Raw genomic sequence first — 14,672 nt, forward strand, 5'->3', positions numbered from 1 at the left:
AACTTTTGTAAGCATTATCTTCATGTCCCGTTCATGAAATACATGTTTGGTGTAAGAAGTGACTTTCTCCAAGTTCATGTGCATTAGGTGCAAGTTGCTGCCGTGAATTCGAGAAAGATTGTTTTTTCTTCCTTTGGAATCATCCCAAGTCAGTCATGCATGTGCGAAGTATTCTATGGTCTGATAGGCTGATCATCTACATTCTATACGTATCCCTAGCACACCTAGCCGCTGATTGATTTGTTCAAGGAGAAGAAGTTTCTTCTTAAGGGTTAGACCTACGCAAGGACTTTGATATCCTCGTTGATGGTTCCCCCTGAACTCGGTAGTGTTTCATTTTAAGACTACCAGGTGACCATGCTTGTCTAGGACAACATGTTCACATGCTTGTAGCAGAACCGACTCATGTTTTGGAGCTTACTACCGTAGTTCATTCCCCCGAGAATCTCGCAACGTCGTCTCGTCGATTTGTGTTGCAAACCTTCATTTTACTTTCCATGAACTATAATATTGGTCTCTTGATAACCGGTAAAGTGGATGTCGTGGCCAACACATCCAGTCGGAAGACCTATTATTGTAGTATCTCGATTGAAGAAAGATGGCCACCTTCCCATGAGGATTTCGTAGGATTTACCTCCGCAGTTAATCCTTACGGATTCTTGTGCTCCCGAAGTCCGACCTCTTACTTGATGTCCTAGATACCAAACCATATCAATAAATGAGTTATCCTAGCACATCAAGGAGAACATTAGAAGCGGAGTGCTAAATGTCTCTCGGTCGATTATCCAGATTTTGTTTCCTTGGACTCGCTAAGGTGAAATCTGAGAAAGTGTTATCTTTCTTTGCATCTGCATCTTCCACCATTATTCATCATGGTAGCATGTTGTGTTGCCAGGATCCTTGACACGGATATTGGCAGAACCTTGATGAATATGGAAATGCTCAAGTTCTTGAGAGCATGCTCAGGCACTAGGTTTTGATGTTGTCGTTAAGTGGAATGTGCCTCCGTTCTCTCAGTTGTTCGATAGCCATCCAATTGGTGGAATCACCTTTGCCGGTGAACCTTCTCCCCAGTTACTAGAATCATTCCCAACATTTGCATTTTGTTCCCAACTTACACCTCAGTAGCTGTTGTTCAGGATCATCTTCAAAAGTGGACTTACCATGGGTCTCATCCATTTCTGATGATAAGCAAAAATCATCCATTGCGTTGTCTTCAACAAGGTAGTCCACATCATCCATTCTAGGCCGAGTATGTCATTCTTTCAAACTCCTTCAAAAGATCGATTGTGATTACCTTAGGCTGGTATAAAGAGTTTCAATGATCTATGGGTCAAAAGTAATTCTTTTTGCCACTTAAGGGAATAGCTCTACGAGTCACCTTCACTAAGGTGCCTCGTTATGGTATTATGGGCAACATAACTTCTCGCTACTTTGAAACCCCCTCACCATCTATTTAGGCGTGGAATTGTTGCCCACCAAATCAAACCCCGTCATTGTTCTTCCATCCCTCTCGATGTGTTTTGTGTCTCAACTTGAGATGTTTCAACATCTTATTCTGCGAGTTGATATTGTTAGCTCGATCTTCGAGAAGATCAATCCTAGTTGAGTTTCTTTCCGTCGTCATCACGTGGATGAAGATCTCAAAAGCGAGGATGTCAAGATCGACATGATGCAATGAATCAACATCTTCGAGAAGGGCAATCGGATCGTGAAGATTCTTTATTGGTGTTCCCTCTGTCTTCTTACCTCACGTCTTGAATCTCGGGACGAGATTCTTGTTTAGTGGGGGTGAGTTGCCACAGCCCTAGGATTTGCTTGTAGCTGTTTACCCGAGTGAGCATCATGCATCATGTCTAAATTCTGAAAGTTGAATTGAGGTTAGTTGAAACCCTCATAAATCACTTCAAAAATAATCAACATTAAAATCTTTTCAAAGAAGTCCAAGAAAATGTTCCTCTTAGTGTCTGAAAATATTGGCAAGAGGTAAAACTTAAAACAATATTTTTGGAATCTCAGAGATATTTATTTTGGGCCTTTAAATTAATTAAATAACTATTTGCATTGGATATATATTCTTTATATAATTAATATATGTCCAATAATCCTGGAACATTTTATGTGGTTTGGGATATTTTAATTCTAGTCACATATTTATTTTCAGGATTTTATAAAATGATTTAGTATTTTAACTAAATCAAAACAAAATAACATAAATAGAAAACAGAAACAGAATTAAGAGAGAGAGAGTAATCTCACCTGCAGCCCACCTGGCCGGCCCAGCTGGCAGCCTAGCCAACTGGCCCAGCCCACCGAGGGCAGGGGCGTCTTCTTCCTCCTGCCAGAAGGCAGAGGAGAAGACAGCCACGGCGCCGCGGCGTGCCATGCCGGCAGCTGCCTGCCTGGCTGCCCCCTCGTCGCCCTGGACATCCCGAACGCCGCCACGCATGCCCCTGGAACCCCTCGCACTCTCCCTCGCTCACCCCCTCCTCTGTTTCTCTTACTCGCAACCGCCGAGCGTAGTCGTCGCCGCCGACGCGCACCGCCGTGGCCACCGGCCACCCCACGCCTCACCAACGCGCTCAGAGGCTCCGCCTCGACCCCCTCTTCCTCCTCGCCGAGCCACGCCCCGCGGGAGCCCCTACAACGCCGCCATCAGCTCCGTCTTCTTCCTCGGACTCCGAAGGCCGCCGTCCTCGATTCTCCGTCGCCAGGACCTCCCCGAGCTGCTGAGCCTACCCGTCGATCCGCTGTGAGCCCCTGCTGCTTCTCCTATGCTCGCCCCCTCCGTTCCCGTCCCCTAGCTCCATTTCTCATCGCGGCCGAAAGTTTCTCGCCGCCGGCCATGGCGTAGCCGTGGCCATAGCTGCACACGCTCACAACGGAGCGCCTCACCGTGCTCAGAAAGCCCCCAGGAGGCCAACGCAGCCGCTAGCCGGCCCCTTAGTGCATCGCAGCCTCGTGCCCGCATGTTCCCGAACTCTGGCCGCCGCAAAAGTTTCCGCCACCGTCGATTTAGTCAACCCCGGCGCGAGGTGTTGCCACCGCTGGATGCGCGAGTCTCCTAGCTCGCCGTAGCCGCAAACCACGAGCGAAACGATGCTCTGTAGCTCCATCCCGAGCATCTCCGGCGAGCCACCGCCGTGCTTTTGGTCGCCGGCGTCGACCGCTGACGTGGTCGCTTAATTAAGACTAATCACCACTAATCCCTCCCTAACAGACGCTGACAGACGGGTCCCACCCGTTAGTTAACCACAGGGTTATACCCTGTTTAATTTAAGCTAATGACCGTGGCCCCACCAGTCAGTTTGACCTGGCCACGTCACCGTTGACCTGGTCCCACACGTCAGCCTCAGAAACCAGCCCTGGGTCACTGACCAGTGGGCCCCACTGGTCAGGTTTGACCCGGACCAGCCCTGTTGACTTGGTGACATCATCATGACGTCAGGCTGACGCAGTAATCCTTTTTCTGGAATTTAAATAAATCTTAAATGATTTATTTATTTCAGAAAATATCCAAAACTTCTAAAAATCATAGAAAATCAACCGTAACTCCAAATGAAATAAATTATATATGAAAAATTATCAGAAAAATTCAAGGAATCCATCCGTACCATTTTCATGCATGTTAGAGCAACTTAAGGCCACTGTTTAGGACAAATCAAATGAATGTTATTTAAATAACCACATGTGGAGTTTGAATTTGAACCTAGTGTTCAAACCAACTCCATTTAACTTGTTGCTAGTTGCATTAGGCCAACCAACAGCATATTTCCATGTCATGATCATGCATCATATTGTTGCATCACATTGATTGTGTTCTTCCTTGTTTGCCGGTATTTGTCCCCTCTCGATAGACGTGGTACCGACGCTGTGATCGTTGACACTGATGAAGACCCAATGTTATCTTCAGAAGTGCCAGGCAAGCAAAACCCCCTTGTTCATTCTGATACAAACCCACTCTCTCGCTCTTGCTCTCTTTTACTGCATTAGGACGACAACGATCATCTGCTACTTGTTGCGGTAGTTGAACCCCTTATCCTCTGCATGACCTGTCATTGCCACAGTAAATAGATGAAACCCACTAGCATGAGTAGGAGTTGTTTGAGCCCTGATGTGCCTACTCATTCATGCTTGTTTGTCATGCCTGCTACTGCTTAGAGTTGAGTCAGGTCTGATTCATCGGGGATGAATCGGAGTTGTGTGAACATGCCCTACTGTGTGTGAGCTAAGTGTGTGAACACGATTTGGTAAAGGTAGCGGTGAGAGGCCATGTAGGAGTACATGGTGGGTTGTCTCATTGAAACCGTCCTCAGGAACTGAGTTCTATGTCTGTGATCCATGAACAGCTACTACCACTCATTGGGATCCTTAATTGACCCTCTCGGCTTCTTAATCACCCTAGTACTCTGTCCAGGAGTTGCAACTAGTTTCTGGTGTTTGTAGGTTATGTGTTGGCGGCCGTGCGTAGCGCTGACCCTAGGGGTGGGCTATGTTGCGGTAGATACACCGTGGCACGGTGTACCGGGCACCCGTTTGGTGTCTCGGGAACCCTGTTCACATCGTTCGGGGCCGTATGTGGAAACCTCGGCCGGACTCCCTGCGGATGGAACCTAGATAGGCGATAAACCTGGACTAGAGACTTAAGTGTTTAGGTAGGCCGTGGCCGACACCCTCATTGGGCTTCCGCTTGAAGGTTGCCGAGTACATGTCGTGTAAACGACGGTAAGTGGTGGGAGCGTGTGTGAAGAAGTACACCCCTGCAGGGTTATCATTATCTATTCGAATAGCCGGATTCCTCGGATATGGAAACTTGGACCCCTTGCATAGTTCATAGACAAGTGAAAGTGGATACTCTAAAACTCGCAAGATAAGTGTGAGTGCTATGGATGGCCTTCTCATAGGGAGACGGGAGCGGATCCATAGTGGTGTATTGAGTGGTGAATATGTGGACTCGTGTGCGCCACCTCAAAAGAGTTGCTTGCAATCGTAGTTCAGGTTAGCCATTGAGTCAAAGTTGGCTTGCTGCAGTTAAACTCCACCACCCCCCTTGTTGATACCGATGCAGATGTAGTGTAGTACTGATGTAAGTCTTGCTGAGTACCTTTGTACTCACGTTTGCTTAATTTATGTTTTGCAGAGAGATTTCAGTCTTGCTAGTAGTTTCGCGTGGACTTCGACGTTTAGCTTGATACCTCAGCTACGATCTTGTGCCCTCGGCAGGATCTGGTAGATAGTCAGGCTTCTTAGCCTTTTCCATTTGTAGATGTCTGTACTCAGACATGTTAAGCTTCCGCATGTGCTTTGCATTGTATGCTATGACTGCTGGGTCATGAGACCCATGTTTGTAATATCTCGCTCCTCGGAGCCTAATAAATAAATACTTGAGTTGTAGAGTTATGTTGTGATGCCATGTTGTATTTACACATATCGAGCATATTGTGTGTATGATTGAAATGCTTGGTATGTGTGGGATCCGACAATCTAGTTGTTTATCCTTGACAGCCTCTCTTATGGGGAAATGTAGTCTAGTGCTTCCATGAGCCAATAGTAGTCCGCTACAGCCCGGTTCACCGGAGTCCTGCTAGCCCAGCACTACTGCTCAGGACACTTGACTGGCCGGCATGTGTTTCACTTCGTTCCTGTGTCTGTCCCTTCGGGGAAATGTCACGCGGTGACATCCGGAGTCCTGCCTAGCCTGCTACAGCCCGGGTTCCCGGAGTCCTGTTAGCCCAGTGCTACAGCCCGGATTCACACGCTGCTGACCGACATGCTCGATGTGATTCATGTATGCCTGTCCCCATAGGTTGGTGCCGCTTTGGGTTCATGACTAGCCATGTCGGCCCGGGTTCTCTGTCATATGGATGCTAGCGACACTATCATATACGTGAGCCAAAAGGCGCAAACGGTCCCGGGCCATGGTAAGGCGACACCCGTGGGATACCGTGCATGAGGCCGCAAAGTGATATGAGGTGTTACCGGCTAGATCGATGTGGCTTGGAATCGGGGTCCTGACAGTCATTATCCGATCCGATCCGTTTACATTCCTAGTGCGGACCCTACGGGTTCGAGAACTATGTAGACATGACCGAGACTCATCTCCGGTCAATAACCAATAGCGGAACCTTGATGCTCATATTGGTTCCTACATATTCTACGAAGATCTTTATTGGTCAAACCGCATAACAACATACATTGTTCCCTTTGTCATTGGTATGTTACTTGCCTGAGATTCGATCGTCGGTATCATCATACCTAGTTTAATCTCATCATCGGCAAGTCTCTTTACTCGGTCCGTAATGCATCATCCCGTAACTAACTCATTAGTCACATTGCTTCCAAGGCTCATAGTGATGTGCATTACTGAGAGGGCCTAGAGATACCTCTCCAACAATCGGAGTGACAAATCCTAATCTTGATCTATGCCAACTCAACAAACACCATCGGAAACACCTATAGAGCATCTTTATAATCACCCATTTACATTGTGACGTTTGATAGCACACTAAGTGTTCCTCCGGTATTCGGGAGTTGCATAATCTCATAGTCATAGGTACATGTATAAGTTTTGGAGAAAGCAATAGCAATAAACTAAACGATCATAGTGCTAAGCTAACGGATGGGTCTAGTCCATCACATCATTCTCTAATGATGTGATCCCATTCATCAAATGACAACACATGTCCATGGCCAGGAAACTTAACCATCTTTGATTAACGAGCTAGTCAAGTAGAGGCATACTAGGGACACTCTGTTTGTCTATGTATTCACACATTTACTAAGTTTCCGGTTAATACAATTCTAGCATGAATAATAAACATTTATCATGATATAAGGAAATATAAATAACAACTTTATTATTGCCTCTAGGGCATATTTCCTTCAGTCTCCCACTTGCACTAGAGTCAATAATCTAGATTACACAGTAATGATTCTAACATCCATGGAGTCTTAGTGTTGATCATGTTTTGCTCGTGAGAGAGGCTTAGTAAACAGGTCTGCAACATTCAGATCCGTATGTATCTTGCAAATCTCTATGTCTCCTTCCTTGACTTGATCACGGATGAAATTGAAGCGTCTCTTGATGTGCTTGGTTCTCTTGTGAAATCTGGATTCCTTTGCCAAGGCAATTGCACCAGTATTTTCACAAAAGATTTTTCATTGGACCCAATGCACTAGGTATTACACCTAGATCGGATATGAACTCCTTCATCCAGACTCCTTCATTTGCTGCTTCCGAAGCAGCTATGTATTCCGCTTCACACCTAGATCCTGCCACGACGCTCTGCTTAGAACTGCACCAACTGACAGCTCCACCATTCAATATAAATATGTATCCGGTTTGTGACTTATAGTCATCCGGATAAGTGTCAAAGCTTGCATCAACGTAACCATTTACGACGAGCTCTTTGTCACCTCCATAAACGAGAAACATATCCTTAGTCCTTTTCAGGTATTTCAGGATGTTCTTGACCGTTGTCCAGTGATCCACTCCTGGATTACTTTGGTACCTCCATGCTAAACTAATAGCAAGGCACACATCAGGTCTGGTACACAGCATTGCATACATGATAGAACTTATGGCCGAAGCACATGGAATGACTTTTATTTTCTCTCTATCTTCTGGGGTGGTCGGGCATTGAGTCTGACTCAACTTCACACCTTGTAACTGATACGTCTCCAAACGTATCTATAATTTTTGATTGTTCCATGCTATTATATTATCCATCTAGGATGTTTTATATGCATTTATATGTTATTTTATATGATTTTGGGGACTAACCTATTAACCTAGAGCCTAGTGCCAGTTTTTGTTTTTCCTTGTTTTTGAGTTTTACAGAAAAGGAATACCAAACGGAGTCCAATGGACGTGCCAATTTTTGATGATTTTTTATGGACCAAAAGAAGCCCCCGGAGTAAAAGAGTTGGGCCATAAGAGTCCCGGGCCGTCCACGAGGGTGGGGGTCGTGCCCTACCCCCCGGGCACGCCGCCCTATCTCGTGGACGACTCAGGGACCCCCCTGACTTGTTCCCGACGCAAAAATTCCTATAAATATAGAAACCTCCAAAAAATAACCTAGATCGGGAGTTCCTCTGCCGCAAGCCTTTGTAGCCACCAAAAACCAATCGGGAACCTGTTCCGGCACCCTGCCGGAGGGGCGATCCCTCACCGGTGGCCATCTTCATCATCCCAACACTCTCCATGACGAGGAGGGAGTAGTTCACCCTTGGGGCTGAGGGTATGTACCAGTAGCTATGTGTTTGATCTCTCACTCTCTCTCTCTCTCGTGTTCTTGATTCGGCACGATCTTGATGTATCGCGAGCTTTGCTATTATAGTTGGATCTTATGATGTTTCTCCCCCTCTACTCTCTTGTAATGGATTGAGTTTTCCCTTTGAAGTTATCTTATCGGATGGATTCTTTAAGGATTTGAGAACACTTGATGTATGTCTTGCATGTGCTTATCTGTGGTGACAATGGGATATTCACGTGATCTACTGGATGTATGTTTTGGTGATCAACTTGCGAGTTCCATGACCTTGTGAACTTATGTATAGGGGTTGGCACACGTTTTCGTCTTGACTCTCCGGTAGAAACTTTGGGGCACTCTTTGAAGTTATTTGTGTTGGTTGAATAGATGAATCTGAGATTGTGTGATGCATATCGTATAATCATACCCACGGATACTTGAGGTGACATTGAAGTATCTAGGTGACATTAGGATTTTGGTTGATTTGTGTCTTAAGGTGTTATTCTAGTACGAACTCTAGGATATATTGAACGGAAAGAATAGCTTCATGTTATTTTACTACGGACTCTTTAATAGATCGATCAGAAAGGATAACTTTGAGGTGGTTTAGTACCCTACAATAATCTCTTCGTTTGTTCTCCGCTATTAGTGACTTTGGAGTGACTCCTTGTTTTGAAGCATTGCAATACCGTTTTCGCTCACTTTTATCATTAGTTACCTTGCTATTTTTATATTTTCATATTACAAAAACCTATATCTACCATCCATATTGCACTTGTATCACCATCTCTTCGCCAAACTAGTGCACCTATACAATTTACCATTGTATTGGGTGTGTTGGGGACACAACAGACTCTTTGTTATTTGGTTGCAGGGTTGCCTGAGAGAGACCATCTTCATCCTATGCCTCCCATGGGTTGATAAACCTTAGGTCATCCACTTGAGGGAAATTTGCTACTGTCCTACAAACCTCTGCACTTGGAGGCCCAACAACGTCTACAAGAAGAAGGTTGTGTAGTAGACATCAGTAACACAGTCAACAACCCTTTATTTGCTTGATCCATTTTGAACTTCTTCAAAACTTTATCAAGGTATGTGCTTTGTGAAAGTCCAATTAAGAGTCTTGATCTATCTCTATAGATCTTGATGCCAATATATAAGCAGCTTCACCGAGGTCTTTCATTGAAAAATTCTTATTCAAGTATCCTTTTATGCTATTCAGAAATTTAGTATCATTTCCAATCAACAATATGTCATCCACATATAATGTCAGAAATGCTATAGAGCTCGCACTCACTTTCTTGTAAATATAGGCTTCTCCAAAAGTCTGTATAAAATCATATGCTTTGATCACACTATCAAAGCGTATATTCCAACTCCGAGATGCTTGCACCGGTCCATAAATGGATCGGTGGAGCTTAAACACTTTGTTAGCACCTTTTGGATCGACAAAACCTTCTGGTTGCATCATATACAACTCTTCTTTAAGATATCCATTAAGGAATGCAGTTTTGACATCCATTTGCCAAATTTCATAATCATAAAATGAGGCAATTGCTAACATGATTCAGACGGACTTAAGCATCACTACGGGTGAGAAGGTCTCAACGTAGACAACTCCTTGAACTTGTCAAAAACCTTTTGCAACAAGTCGAGCTTTGTAGACAGTAACATTACCATCAACGTCAGTCTTCTTCTTGAAGATCCATTTATTATCTATGGCTTGCCGATCATCGGGCAAGTCAACAAAAGTCCACACTTAGTTCTCATACATGGATCCCATCTCAGATTTCATGGCCTCAAGCTATTTTGCGGAATCTGGGCTCATCATCGCTTCCTAATAGTTCGTAGGTTCGTCATGGTCAAGTAACATGACTTCCAGAACAGGATCACTGTACCACTCTGGTGTGGATCTTACTCTGGTTGACCTACGAGGTTCGGTAGTAACTTGATCAGAAGTTTCATGATCATCATCATTAGCTTCCACACTAATTGGTGTAGGAATCACTAGAACTGTTTTATGTGATGAACTACTTTACAATAAGGGAGAAGGTACAATTACCTCATCAAGTTCTACTTTCCTCCCACTCACTTCTTTCGAGAGAAACTCCTTCTCTAGAAAGGATCCATTCTTAGCAATGAATATCTTGCCTTCGAATCTGTGATAGAAGGTGTACCCAACAGTCTCCTTTGGGTATCCTATGAAGACACATTTCTCCGATTTGGGTTCGAGCTTATTAGGTTGAAGCTTTTTCACATAAGCATCACAGCCCCAAACTTTAAGAAATGGCAACTTGGGTTTCTTGCCAAACCATAGTTCATATGGTGTCGTCTCAACGGATTTTGATGGTGCCCTATTTAACGTGAATGCAACCGTCTCTAAAGCATAACCCCAAAACGATAGCGGTAAATCAGTTAGAGACATCATATATCACACCATATCTAATAAAGTGCGGTTACGACGTTCGGACAAACCATTACGCTGTGGTGTTCCAGGTGGCGTGAGTTGCGAAACTATTCCGCATTGTTTCAAATGAAGACCAAACTCATAACTCAAGTATTCACCTCCACGATCAGATTGTAGAAACTTAATTTTCGTGTTACGATGATTTTCCACTTCACTCTGAAATTCTTTGTACTTTTCAAATGTTTCAGACTTATGTTTCATCAAGTAGACATACCCACATATGCTCAAATCATTTGTGAAGGTTAGAAAATAACGATACCCGCCACAAGCATCAACACTCATCGGACCGCATACATCAATATGTATTATTTCCAATAAGTCTGTTGCTTGTTCCATTGTTCCAAAGAACGGAGTCTTAGTCGTCTTTCCCATGAGGCATGGTTTGCAAGCATCAAGTGATTCATAACCAAGTGATTCCAAAATCCCATCAGCATGGAGTTTCTTCATGCACTTTATGAAGGAAATATGCCCTAGAGGCAATAATAAAGTTATTATTTATTTCCTTATATCATGATAAATGTTTATTATTCATGCTAAAATTGTATTAACCGGAAACATAATACATGTGTGAATATATAGATAAACAGAGTGTCACTAGTATGCCTCTACTTGACTAGCTCATTAATCGAAGATGGTTATGTTTCCTAACCATAGACATGAGTTGTCATTTGATTAACGGGATCACATCATTAGGAGAATGATGTGATTGATCTGACCCATTCCGTTAGCTTAGCACACGATCGTTTAGTATGTTGCTATTGCTTTCTTCATGACTTATACATGTTCCTATGACTATGAGATTATGCAACTCCCGTTTACCGGAGGAACACTTTGTGTGCTACCAAACGTCACAACATAACTGGGTGATTATAAAGGTGCTCTATAGGTGTCTCCGAAGGTACTTGTTGGGTTGGCATATTTCGAGATTAGGATTTGTCACTCCGATTGTCGGAGAGGTATCTCTGGGCCCTCTCGGTAATGGACATCACTTAAGCCTTGCAAGCATTGCAGCTCATGAGTTAGTTGCGGGATGATGTATTACGGAACGAGTAAAGAGACTTGTCGGTAACGAGATTGAACTAGGTTTGAGATACCGACGACCGAATCTCGGGCAAGTAACATACCGATGACAAAGGGAACAACGTATGTTGTTATGCGGTCTGACCAATAAAGATCTTCGTAGAATATGTAGGAGCCAATATGAGCATACAGGTTCCCCTATTGGTTATTGACCGGAGACGTGTCTCGGTCATGTCTACATAGTTCTCGAACCCGTAGGGTCCGCATGCTTAACGTTACGATGACAGTTTTATTATGAGCTTATGTGTTTTGATGTACCGAAGGTTGTTCGGAGTCCCGGACGTGATCACGGACATGACGAGGAGTCTCGAAATGGTTGAGACATGAAGATTGATATATTGGAAGCCTATGTTTGGATATCAGAAGTGTTCCGGGTGAAATAGTGATTTTTCTGGAGTACCGGAGGGGTTACCGGAACCCCCCGGAGGCTATTGGGCCTTATGGGCCCAAATGGAGGAAGAGGAGAGGCGGCCAAGGGGCAGCCGCGCGCCTATCCCCACCCCCAGTCCGAATTGGACAAGGAGGGGGGCGGCGCCCCCCTTTCCTTTCCCCTCTCTCCTCCTTCCCCCCAAGTCCTAATCCAACTAGGAAAAAGGAGGGGAGTCCTACTCCCGGGAGTAGGACTCCTCCGGCGCGCCTCCTCCTATGGCCGGCCGCACCCCCCTTGCTCCTTTATATACGGGGGCAGGGGCACCCCAGAGACACAACAATTGATCATTGATCTCTTAGTCGTGTGCGGTGCCCCCCTCCACCATAGTACACCTCGATAATACTGTAGCGGTGCTTAGGCGAAGCCCTGCGTCGGTAGAACATCAACATCGTCACCACGCCGTCGTGCTGATGAAACTCTCCCTCAACACTCGGCTGGATCGGAGTTCGAGGGACGTCATCGAGCTGAACGTGTGCTGAACTCGGAGGTGCCGTACATTTGGTACTTGATCGGTCGGATCGTGAAGACGTACGACTACATCAACCGCATTGCGCTAACGCCTCCGCTTTCGGTCTATGAGGGTACGTGGACAACACTCTCCCCTCTCATTGCTGTGCATCACCATGATCTTGCGTGTGCGTAGGATTTTTTTGAAATTACTACGTTGCCCAACAGTGGTTTCAGAGCCAGGTTTTATGCGTAGATGTCATATGCACGAGTAGAACACAAGTGAGTTGTGGGCGATATAAGTCATACTGCTTACCAGCATGTCATACTTTGGTTCGGCGGTATTGTTGGATGAAGAGGCCCAGACCGACATTATGCATACGCTTACGCGAGACTGGTTCTACCGACGTGCTTTGCACACATGTGGCTGGCGGGTGTCAGTTTCTCCAACTTTAGTTGAACCAAGTGTGGCTACGCCCGGTCCTTGCGAAGGTTAAAACAACACCAACTTGACAAACTATCATTGTGGTTTTTATGCATAGGTAAGAACGGTTCTTGCTAAGCCCGTAGCAGCCACGTAAAACTTGCAACAACAAAGTAGAGGATGTCTAACTTTTTTTTTGCAGGGCATGTTGTGATGTGATATGGTCAAGACATGCTGATATATTTTATTGTATGAGATGATCATGTTTTGTAACCGAGTTATCGGCAACTGGCAGGAGCCATATGGTTGTTGCTTTATTGTATGCAATGCAACCGCCCTGTAATGCTTTACTTTATCACTAAGCGGTAGCGATAGTCATAGAAGCATAAGATTGGCGAGACGACAACGATGCTACAATGGAGATCAAGGTGTCGCGCCGGTGACGATGGTGATCATGACGGTGCTTCAGAGATAGAGATCACAAGCACAAGATGATGATGGCCATATCATATCACTTATATTGATTGCATGTGATGTTTATCTTTTATGCATCTTTATCTTGCTTTGATTGACGGTAGCATTATAAGATGATCTCTCACTAAATTTCAAGATAAAAGTGTTCTCCCTGAGTATGCACCGTTGCCAAAGTTCGTCGTGCCCAGACACCATGTGATGATCGGGTGTGATAAGCTCTACGTCCATCTACAATGAGTGCAAGCCAGTTTTGCACACGCAGAATACTCAGGTTAAACTTGACGAGCCTAGCATATGCAGATATGGCCTCGGAACACTGAGACCGAAAGGGCGAGCGTGAATCATATAGTAGATATGATCAACATAGTGATGTTCACCATTGAAAGCTACTCCATTTCACGTGATGATCGGTTATGGTTTAGTTGATTTGGATCACGTGATCACTTAGAGGATTAGAGGGATGTCTTTCTAAGTGGGAGTTCTTAAGTAATATGATTAATTGAACTTAAATTTATCATGAACTTAGTACCTAATAGTATCTTGCTTGTCTATGTTTGATAGTAGATAGATGGCCCGTGCTATTGTTCCGTTGAATTTTAATGTGTTCCTTGAGAAAGCAAAGTTGAAATATGATGGTAGCAATTACACGGACTGGGTCCGTAACTTGAGGATTATCCTCATTGCTGCACAGAAGAGTTACGTCCTGGAAGCACCGCTGGGTGTACCACCTGCGCCAGCAACTGCAGACATTGTGAATGCCTAGCAGTCGTGTGTTGATGACTACTCGATAGTTCAGTGTGCCATGCTTTACGGCTTAGAACCGGGACTTCAACAACGTTTTGAACGTCATGGGGCATATGAGATGTTCCAGGAGTTGAAGTTAATATTCCAGAAGAATGCCCGGATTGAGAGATATGAAGTCGCCAATAAGTTCTATAGCTGCAAGATGGAGGAGAATAGTTCTGTCAGTGAGCATATAATCAAGATGTATGGGTATTGTAATCACTTGATTCAACTAGGAGTTAATCTTCCGGATGATAGCATCATTGAAAGAATTCTCCAATCACTTCCACCTAGCTACAAGAGCTTCGTGATGAA

Source organism: Triticum urartu, chromosome 5, assembly GCF_003073215.2.
Source record: "Triticum urartu cultivar G1812 chromosome 5, Tu2.1, whole genome shotgun sequence".
Taxonomy (NCBI): domain Eukaryota; kingdom Viridiplantae; phylum Streptophyta; class Magnoliopsida; order Poales; family Poaceae; genus Triticum; species Triticum urartu.